Source organism: Cetorhinus maximus, chromosome 14, assembly GCF_964194155.1.
Source record: "Cetorhinus maximus chromosome 14, sCetMax3.hap1.1, whole genome shotgun sequence".
Classification (NCBI taxonomy): Eukaryota; Metazoa; Chordata; class Chondrichthyes; order Lamniformes; family Cetorhinidae; genus Cetorhinus; species Cetorhinus maximus.
The window spans coordinates 68129277-68140431 of NC_135892.1; positions in this window are offsets into that span (position 1 = coordinate 68129277).

Genomic DNA, 11155 nt, shown 5'->3' on the forward strand with positions numbered 1-11155 from the left:
TCAAATTCACTTAATTTAAATCAGGCAACTTATCTTTGAGTGATCACATGAAAATAATGAACAGGCTCCACCATACCACCTCAGCTGCCGGCTTTAATTAAATTAAACAAATATTGCCTCTGCGCTCCAATGCAGAACACCTTCTCCCTTCAGTTTCCTACCCTTTGCAGCTTTTTATTCACTGACTGCCTCTTTAGGCATTCTCCTGCAGAAGTTATTCTTTGCCAAAATATCTGTCTCAATTACCCATGTAAACCAACAAATTCCGAAGGGTTTAGAGTTTGGGAACACCAATTTTGGATTAGTTTATTCACCACCTGACTTCTAACTTGTATTCCATTGGTCGATCCTGATAAATGAATCAACAAAAGCAACCAATAACAACATATATTTATATAGCACCTTTAAAGTAATGAAGTGTCCCAAGGTGCTTCACACCGAGTTGTATTAGGAGATATTAGGCTAGATGACCAAAAACTTGGTCCAAGAAGTAAGTTTTAAGAGTCTTAAAGGAGGAAAGTGAGGTAGGGAGGCAGAGAGGTGTAGGGATGGAATTAAAGCTTGGGGCCTCAGCAACTGAAGGCATGGCCACCAAAGGTGGAGCAATTAAAATTGGGGGTGCACAGGAGGCCAGAATTAATGGAGCACAGATATCTGTGGGGCTGGAGGAGATTACAGAGGTAGGGAGGGGCGAGCCATGGAGCAATTTGAAAAGAAGGGTGAGAATTTTAAAATCAAGATGTTACTTGACCGGGAGCCAGCATAGGTCAGTGAGCACAGGGGTGATAGGGGAACGAGACTTCCTGTGAATTAAGGCGTGGCCAGTACATATATCTATATAGCACCTTTAAAGTAATGAAGTGTCCTAAGGTGCTTCACACTGAATTGTATTAGGAGATATTAGGCTAGATGACCAAAAACTTGGTCCAAGAAGTAAGTTGAGTGTTGGGTGACCTCAAGTTTACGGAGGATAGAATGTGGGAAACCAGCCGGGATTGCTTTGGAATAGTTGAGTCTAGAGATAATGAAGGCATGAATGAGCATTTCAACAGCAGATGAGTTGAGATTGGATGAAATCGGGTGATGTTACAGAGGTGGAAATAGGCAGTCTTCGTGATGTCACGAATATGAGGGTTAAAACTCATCTCTGGAGAAAATGTGACAGCAAGGTTGTGAACAGACTGGCTTAATCTCAGACTGTTGCCAGGGAGAGGGATGGAGTCAGTAGCTAGAGAACGGAGTTTGGACCAGGGACTGAAAACAATTGCTTCGGTCTTCCCAATAGTTCATTGGAGGAAATTTCTGCTTATCCAGCACTGGATGTCAGATAAGCAGTTTGATAATTTAGCAGCACTGAAGGAGCTGAGAGAGGTGGTGGTGAGGTTGAGCTGGGCACCATCAGCATACTTGTGAAAACTAATGCTGTGCCTTCAGATGCTGTCACTGAGGGACACCTTGCAGATGAGAATTGGGAACCTTTTAAAGCAAACCCTAACTTAAAGCATATTTTAAAATATTTACATTATTGCTCTGCAAAAATGATCATAAAGTCTTGAAATCTGACAAGCCTATTGCCTCATACAACAGCAACAAACTATTATTCTCTAAAATTAATCAAAACATAGCTATTAATTTACAAACTCAAAGTTAGTTGATTGATATTGCAAGCCATTCCAGCAAAATGTGACTTATATAACTCTCTGTTCACAATGTAATACTACACTGGAGGAAATACAAGTCTTTTTTTGCTGAATCTATTCACAGTTAATCATATTGATAACCTAATCACCTTATACCTACTGTAAAACAAATACATAATGTTGGAAAGTCCCTCCCTTCAGTGAATTCTCATGGAACTTTTTTTCAAAAAAATCCCACTGGAAATTTTGCTATTGAAATTATTTTAAAAACTCTGTCAGTAGCTCTAATATACTAGGAATGATGCAAAGTTAAATGCAAAATATGGGTAACTCTGGGTATTTTAATTCAGCTGAATGAGAATCAAATGCTGCTATTCAAAATTTTGTCTTGAGTGCTTGGTTAATGCACTGGGTTAGCACACTGCTCATTCACTCAGAACCTGGAACCTGAGGTTAAGACTATTGAAAGATTAAAGTTGAAAGGCTCCTCCATTTGCTTGCTGAATTTATTCAATATAAATCAATAATAGTTGTGATTTGGAAACCCTAGTATTATTAGGATGACAATAGGCTTCGTGATCCCAATATAAACTAAGTCACCAGATTTTCTGCTCCCACCCCCACAGTAGATAGATATGCACAACTGTCTATACCATTGGAAGATTTGCTCTTAGGAAATTTTGATGAGGAAGGTTACAAGGTTAGACGGTGGCTAAAGTAAAAATATCACACTCATACTGGTACGACTTCAGTAGAAGGGTAGGCTTTCTGAATACATACCCCTTGAAAGATACGTCACCCATCATTTACATTTATTGGAAAGCCGGGGGCAAGATGTCCATGATTTTTTCATACATGCTATGTAAATTACACAGTGGCAGGATAATTTGCCGAGATGAGGATTCAGAAAATCTAGCCTGTAGACTCTAATGCCTTCACATCTTTCCTAAAGTGTGGTGCCCAGAACTGGATGCAATACTCCAGTTGAGACTGAACCAACATTTTCTACAGGTTTATCATAGCTTCCTTGCTTTTGTAATCTATGCTGTATTGATAAAGCTCAGGATGCTGTATACTTTATTAACTGCTCTCTCAACTTGCCCTGTCAACTTTAATGACTTGTGCACATATACCCCCAGGTCCTCTGTTTCAGCACCCCATTTAGAATTGTACCCTTTGTTTTATATTGTTTCTTACCACAAAAACCTTCAGACAGCACAATGCTATTCTAAGGTAAGAAGTCCATTTTGCACTGATGGTCAGAACACTTTGAGAGCCTATTTGATCATCAGTGGATTGTGTAGGAGACATGCATTGTGAAGATCTCCAAGAGGGAAGTGAAGCTGGATGAATCACCAACCCATGAGGAGATCAGGGCTACTACAGCACAATTAAAATCACACACAGTCCCTGGAATAGATATGATTCCAGTTGAGGTCTATAAACAAGGAAGGACTGTGATCCTTGATAGGCTGACAAATCTGTTTACAGCATGCTGGGAGAAAGGGACAGTGCCTCAGAACATTGGAGATGCGATGATTGTCTCCCTCTATAAAAAAACAAGGAGGAGAGGTCTGATTGTTCAAAACACAAACACATCACCTTACTCTCCATTGTAGGTAACTATCCAAATGGGAACTGTTAAGCATTGACCCAGGACTCTACACTATCTAGTATGAATCTTTTAGCAGAGTAATTCTCATGGCATAAAACTACCCAATTTAATATGGTATATTTCTATGATATATCATATATTTTTTGATAAATTTGCTTTCCTATAGTGAAATGGTAAGAAGCTGTATTTAGATAACATCACCCAGAGGTTCCCTTTAAGCACATCAATTACCCAGCATTTTTGTAAGAATGTTTGGCCTGCAATGAAGCCAAGCTTGGACTTCGGACATTTGCACAAACCAAGGTAAATTGTTTATGCATGTCTCATTTACTGAAAAGCCACCCAAGACCATTTAGAATGTTTAGCTATAAAATGCCTTTTGTTTCAACACACTTCAGCTCCAAAAAATGTAGCATTACAGTTTAAACATATTCTGCATTATTATCACATTCATGATTTATGATAAGTAATCATGTCCCTTAGTGAACATTTATTCAAATGATTGGTCTCCACAAAAGAATATAAATCTTCAAAATGTACAATAATTGTGATTTTAAGTTCTGACAATGTGATAATAAAGAATTCTACATATAAATTAAATGGAACCAACCAGAGTGGGCTCATTAGACACAAACATTCGATTGATAACCCATTGACTATTGAATAATGTATATAATCCCCAACAACATAGAACATAGATTCTGCCACTTTTATTTGCGGAAAGGGTTTTCCAGCAGATGGTATGGATTTCGTTTTTGGAGTCCTTAAGAAATTCTGTTATAATGACAAACAACGTACAGACTCTACAACAACAATATATAAATATGGTTCTTGTCACATAGCAGAGCTTCTTAGAGTTGTCTGGACTGGGAACATTGAGAAATGTATAATCAAAAAGGGAGGTTCTAAAGCAGAAGCGGGGAACCCACGGCCGGTGGGCCCGTTCCGGCCCGTTGCTCAATATCATGTGGCCCCAGGCAAGATTTCTAAAAATATAGACCTATGACACTAGCGCCTTCAAAATAGCATTTATCATCATTGTTATGAATTTGCTTTGGATAAAAGGATCAGCTAAATTACTATAATAATATTTAACAATATAATATTCTAATTCAGCCATCGCATTAAAACAGTGGGTGAGTTGAATGTTTCTGTACTCTCTCTAAAAAAAAACTAAGTTGATTTTTATGTGTGTGGGACCCGCACCTGATTTAGTCTATATGGATAGACGTGCTAAGAAAAAGGGTCCCCACCCCTGTTTTAAAGGGACTTGTGAAAGCAGAGAGAGGAATCAAGGCAAAGTAGTTCTGGAACGAATCTTTCAGAAGATCACATCGTTATGGCTGAAAGCTCCTGTTCCAGTGGTGGACTGGAGATGCTAGGGGACAGGTACAAATCAGAGTCAGAGGCGGTTGCGATAAATACTCGGAGAAAATTGCCCACATGGAGTAAAGTATGATTGTGGAACGGTTTGAAAATGGTGATGAAAATCAAATCATTTTTGGAGGGAACAAAAAGGTTGTGAAACGGGGCTAGGATTAGGGTAGTTCATGTGCAGCAGCCTGCCTAGAAGAACATTTAAGTCACTGAACTCCGAAGCTTTTGAAGGGTGAAGGTGGGGAGTCACTTTTGTTACGAAATCCTCCAATTTATATTCCACAAAAAGTTGCCCTATGTGTTTTTTTTTTCTATGCTGTTAGAATTCAAGCTGTGACAAAGTTCATCTAATGCATCATGTGCCAAGAGATCTCTATGGCTGGAAGGCATAGCGACCGTGACTTAACATGTGTCTAGTGGACTTAACACCGAGGATACCCGAATCCAATCTGCTCTATAGCATTTCGGTATTGTTGTTTATATTCTGATTAGAAAACCAATATAGGAACCTCTTTTCTGCCTTTATTCAACTGTTTATCCATCAACCAAGAGCTTAGGTTCGACAACAAAAACAAAAATACCTGGAAAAATTCAGCAGGTCTGAGAGCATCTGCGGAGAGGAATACAGTTGACGTTTCGAGTCCGTATGACTAAGTCATTCGGACTCGAAACGTCAGCTGTATTCCTAAAAAATCAAACTCTTAAATTGCATTCCAAAGTCATGTACATTAAAGCTATCATTTAGGATATTATTTTAAACAGACTTGAACAGGAAAATAACGACATTCTACTCGTGGGGAGCACCCAACCAGCACATGGACGGTTCCAGAGCCTCGCGTTATTGCCTTCACCGTTGTTGCTCTATGTGAATTAAAATAAAACCTCTTCTATAACCTATTCTGTCACATTTACACCAGAAAAAAATGAACTACAGCTGAGTACGGTGACCATGCTCATTAAAACATACAAATGGAAAACACCGTACAAGATGTACATCGAAGGAGTCACTGAAGTTCAGAATGGTCAATGAAATATTGGACCCATAAGTTGGTAACGCGTATCAAGAAGTGAATGTACATTAGTCCAGAAAGATGAAAGTTTCCAGTTTCTTTTCCCTTTTTTCAAGCATCCCTTACGTAGCTCCAAGACGTCAATTAACAGTTTCGCTATGTTCCGGTAAATTCCTCAGAACCGAGATGGGGAACTTCAAAGTGGACTGTCCACATAATTAAACATTACCTACCTCTGTCAAAGAATCCAGGTGGTCAAATACCTTTTCAAGCTTCATTGATCCGCGCAGGTAGATCAATATAGAAGAGCTGAGTTAGTCCTACCCCAGAATCCGGTGCATTTATTGTGGAACTCAGAGCTATCCGCTGAATAAATGTACCAATCAAAAGGGCAAGTGATTGAGGGGATAACACGGTGGAAAGAAATTCCTTTATTTGTAGTCATCAAAAAAGGTCAATTCAGTGATCATATAGTACGTTACTGATCATCAGATGCCAGCAATATACAGTCAGTCGGCGGTTTTAAAATACTTTTGCACGTTTTCAGGATATGAATAAGCGACTAGGGAGGTTCAAACCAGCGTAAAGGTCAAAACTTAAATGATCATCATTAGAACATGGTTTATGAAGTTTGGTTTTCCGGAGCGCTTTCAAGAAACGCCTAGAAACAGTTAGCTCTATGTTAACAGTGTTGAATGAAATATTAAATTACATCGTCAGCTATTATATCTGAATAATAATTGCTTCAAGTTAGGTGTTTTGAAAAAAAGGCACAACTTTTGAGAAAGATGTTGCCGTTTGATACCGTGTTTTTCAGTGTAGTCCAAGAATCGAGACCATCTGATTGGAGGCTGTACTGTACTTTAAGGTCTGGTTCTAATAATATTGTAATAGTTCTTAACTTTTGTTCGAGTTATGTGTGCGCGAGAGGTTTATAAAGTGTTGTCCCTCCACTTTCAGTAACACGGATCGTTACTTCTCAAGAGTAAACATCACAGTTAGATATTTGTGACCTTTAGGACTATAATGTAATTTAAAAGTCGAGGTAGGCTTTTAATTCGGTTTCGCCCAATTTGCCAGAGTTCTCTATTCGTGCCCTGGAATTCTAGAGCGGCTTCGCTTTGTCTAACTTCAGAAAACACAATGAATGATACCTTTTGTATCCATATAGAGGAAAAGACACGCAGTCAGGGCGGATAAATCTATTAATATTTGTGTTTCATAAAATGAGATACATATTTTCGAAAACAATATTGTCCTGAAAGCGCCTTTTCTATTTTAAGCAAGCAGCCTAAACATCAACGTTCAGCTCCTTTCTCATCAGATGCCTGCTCTCTACGGTCATTTAGCTGTTCGGGGTGACATTTCTTCATTACGATACCATCCCTGAGTTTAATCAAACTGATGTGATCCTCTTATGGTGCGGGCAGCTCAGTTCCCTTGGATTGGGGTTGGTTGCATCATCACAAAGAAAGCTTCCCCCCTCTATAAATAGAATGACGTCAGTTGACTGGGCTTGTAAATACCAGAGGCTCACACTCACTATATAAAGGCAGTGATGCAACCTCGAGCGGTGTTCCGCAAGTTTCCCAAAAAGCGGAGAGGCTCGGCTGCCGAGCGCAGAAAGCGCCGCTTCTTTCACAGCAAAGGATCCTTTTTTCCAAGGGGCGCTGAGCGCACCGACCGACCCCCACCCCCGCCCTGAGGTAGGTCCAAGTTATTCAACACTCGAAACCTCTTCCTACTGAGGGCGGTTGGAGAGTGAGCTGGGCAAGCAGGGGATTAGAAGGCGGTGGCCTCACTTCTTGGTGCTTTGGCTGCCCGGTGGGGAAGGTGGTGACTGGAATATCCCCCCCCCCCCTCCACCCCGGTGCTGGTCCCACTCACTCTGGGGCGAGGGCACGGTTCATTCATTCTGTCCGTGCCACAGTGAGTTTACTACGTGGGCTCTGTCATAACAACTCATGGGTTGTTGTAAATCCAGGGGTCGGGCATAAGCAGGAGGTTCTTGTAAAGCATTCCTGTAATTTACACGGCCTTTCTAAATCGCCACAACTTGTTAATCTGTTGGTGTTGAGTTGATTCAATGAAACTGGTGGTAGTGAGCCTTCGCTGTGACAGTTCACCGAGCGCCAGGTTTTCAGCGGGCTTTTTTTAAAATGTACTTTCACCCGAATGATAACAAGTCAGCGTTTTAACCAGGAGTTAGTGGCTTCAGGCCGGAGAGTTGTTATTTTTGCTGTGTAGTGAGTGAACCCCTCCCCCCCCCCTCCCCAATATAAAGTAACCAGCGGCCGCAGATCTGCTTAGTCAGAGCATCAACGTCAGTGGGTCAGATGACACGGAGGAGGTTTCCTGTAAAAAGAGCTGATGTTTCCCAATCGCTGTCTTGCTGCAGTTTAGTTCCAAAGTGCATGAGTTGCTGTGCCTGTATCTGTACACATGATGGAAGCAGTGAGGATATCAGATCTGATATTATCTGAAGACAGGGTTAAAGAACCCACTCTTCTTTTTGTCCCAATTGATCGTTATGTTCCATCTTTTTCCACTTTAAGTTCTTACCTGAGTAGCTCTGTGCACATCAGGGCCAGGACCATTAAACTATCAGAGCAGAGTTATACTGCAGCTTCCGCATTGCCGTTGTGATCAACAGGCGTCAAAGTGAAATGTGAGGAAGGAAAGCTTGTGCCAGCCTTTGAAATGGATCCTGCAATGCTTAATCATTGGGGAGCAGCAGCATCATAGTCAGGAGAAGGGCAGCAATAACAACAGGATGGGAAGCAAGGCTGGTTGCATGAAATATATTGGTCTCCCTAGAAGATCCTCAGCCCCCCACCCACGGCCCCCAGTGCTTTTGAACCCATGAGGTGGTCTGTACCATTTGAAATAATACTCACTTTTGCTCAAATGTAGTCATCTGAAATAAATGTGCAATAGCTTTCAGACAGTGGTGTAGTGACATGTGCAGAAGTGGATATACTCTACATCCCATTTGGAATTTCTTTTCCAGAAAGGTTACAAAGCTGAGACAGTATGAAAATATCTCCTAGAAATGCTTTCTTCCTAAATTCAGTTGTAACACCAAATCAAAATTGAAACTGCATTGTATTGATCTAATGCATTGCCATTACTGGGCTATATAGTTTTAATTTTGTACATAACAGGACTTGGAATTCTGAGTAAATGCAGAACTCAAAGCTGCCATAAAAAAGAACAGCAGTGTGCCTATATTAATTTGTCCAGTCCATGTAACTGAGTCTGTTCACATAGATGGAGCTGAGGACTGATTAGCTGAGGGATACTGAATTCTAACTTAATTCTGTGAACAACTTCCAACATGTAGGGGTGATGTTGCTTCTGAACCGATTCAGTTTTTGTTCACACGTTCAGTGGCCTTAGTTATTGACATTGGAAACTCCCAGGGATGACACCATTTGTGTTTGTGCTATGGAGAATTTAACAGATAGTCCGCAGGTTTCCATGTCAAAGCCATGGTGCAACTATGAGGGAAAGACATTTACTGCAGAAAGGAAAGAGAGACTTCCATTTATATAGCACCTTTTGTATTATAAGGGTGTTCGACAGAGCAAGGGTTAATGTGGGACTGGAGAAGTACCACCCACTGTATGATGTAGAGAGGCACATGATGTTAGACTGTGTACACTAGGAGAGTCTGGGAGGAGCCAGCAAGGAGACAGCACCCATGCAGGGCAGTACCTTGGAGATGTATGTAGTTATGAGTTGTTAATAAATGGTTCATGTTCAACCATGCCTCTTAGTGAGACACCAAACAACTTTCCAACACCTTTCACAACCTCAGAATGTCCCATAGTGCTCTGCAGCCAATGAAGTACTTTTGGAGTGTAGTCACTGTTGTAATGTGGGAAATGGTGCCAATTTGCAGATAAACATTCCCACAAACAGCTATATGACAATTTGTTTTTTTAATGAATTTGATTGAGGGATAAATATCAACAGGACACCAGCGATAACTCCCCTGCACTTCTTCAAGATAGTGTCATAGGATCTTTTACATCCACCTGAGGGGGTAGACAGGGTCTTTGTTTAGGGTCTCAACCAACAGACAGTACTCCTGACAGTGCAGCACTCTCTTAATATTGCATTCAAGTGTCAGCTGGAGTTTTGTGCTCAAACCCTGGAGTGGAACTTAAAAGCAAGAGGCTACCAACAGCGCCATGCTGTCCCATAAACAGTAAATACAATCCTTGAGTTTGAGTTCAGATATGAATTGTACAAATAATTAAGTGATTTGAAGATGGGATCTCAGTGGGGATGGGAAATGGAGGTTGCATTTTGGTGAATGGACTGGAAAGCTAAGGAACATTTTTGCTCAAACACCAGAAAAACTATACTATAGTGTTCGAGACCATTTCCCACTTCTTCTGGTAATGCTCTATATCTGCTGACAGAGAACTGATATTTCTAAGTAGAGCTTTGATGATTGTGTCTTATTGTTTCTTAGTTTTTAGGAAAGAGGCAAAGAACTGTCACCATGATAGCAGTAATAGTGATACTGTAATATTAGGTTGAGTAACTGGTGCATTGTGTACTTCACAAGGCAAAACTGAACTCGTACTCAGTTCAGCATTACCTTCTAGTCTGTAGAGAGTTAAACACTGAACGCAATAACAGTAGTTTTACAATTCTCTAACTTTCCCACCCAACTCAATTTACAGTGCCTTGTAATGGTACTTTTCTATTGTGGTATTGTCGATGTAGAAATATAAAAAATACCTGCATTCATATGGTGCTTTTCATGACTTCAGGACATTGCAAAGTGCTTTAAAGCGAATGAAGTGTAGTCACTGTTGTAATGTAAGAAACATGGCAGCCAATTTGTGCATTGCTCGCTCTCTCAAACAGCAATGATAATGATCAGAATTTATTTTTGTGATATTGATTAAGGGATAAACATTGGCAGAACACCAGGGAGAAATCCCATGTAGTTTTTCAAAGTGGTGCCAAGGGATCTTTTATGTCCACAGGAGAGGACAGACAGGGCATCGGTTTAAAGTTTCACCTCCGACAGTGCAGGACTCCCTCAGTATTGCAATGACACATCAGCCTAAATCTTTGTGCTCAAGTCTCTGGAGTGGTTAACCCCATACCTTTTGACTCAGGGATGAGAGTGCTACCAGTGTGTGGGCAAAATCTTCCCCCAGGCTTCTTAACCCTGCTGTAAAGCTTAAATGTGCATCAGAACCTATACTGGCAGGTAAATGAGGGAGAAGGTGCTTCAAAATGGAGCCATGCTCTCTCCAATTTTGTCAAAGTTTAAATAAAAAATGGCTTATTTTGGCAGGCCACCTATGTAGGGTGAGTGGGAGTAGGGTGAACCCCTCTATAAAGACAACCTGCAGCTGCTGCTGTACCCCAGCAGCAGGCAAGACCTCTGGGCCTGCCTCGAGCACTTTGCCCCTTGATCTGCTGCCGGTAGGCCACTCCAGGCAGCTAAACTGGCTCCTGCCGCATCCAGGAACCTGGAGGCTGAC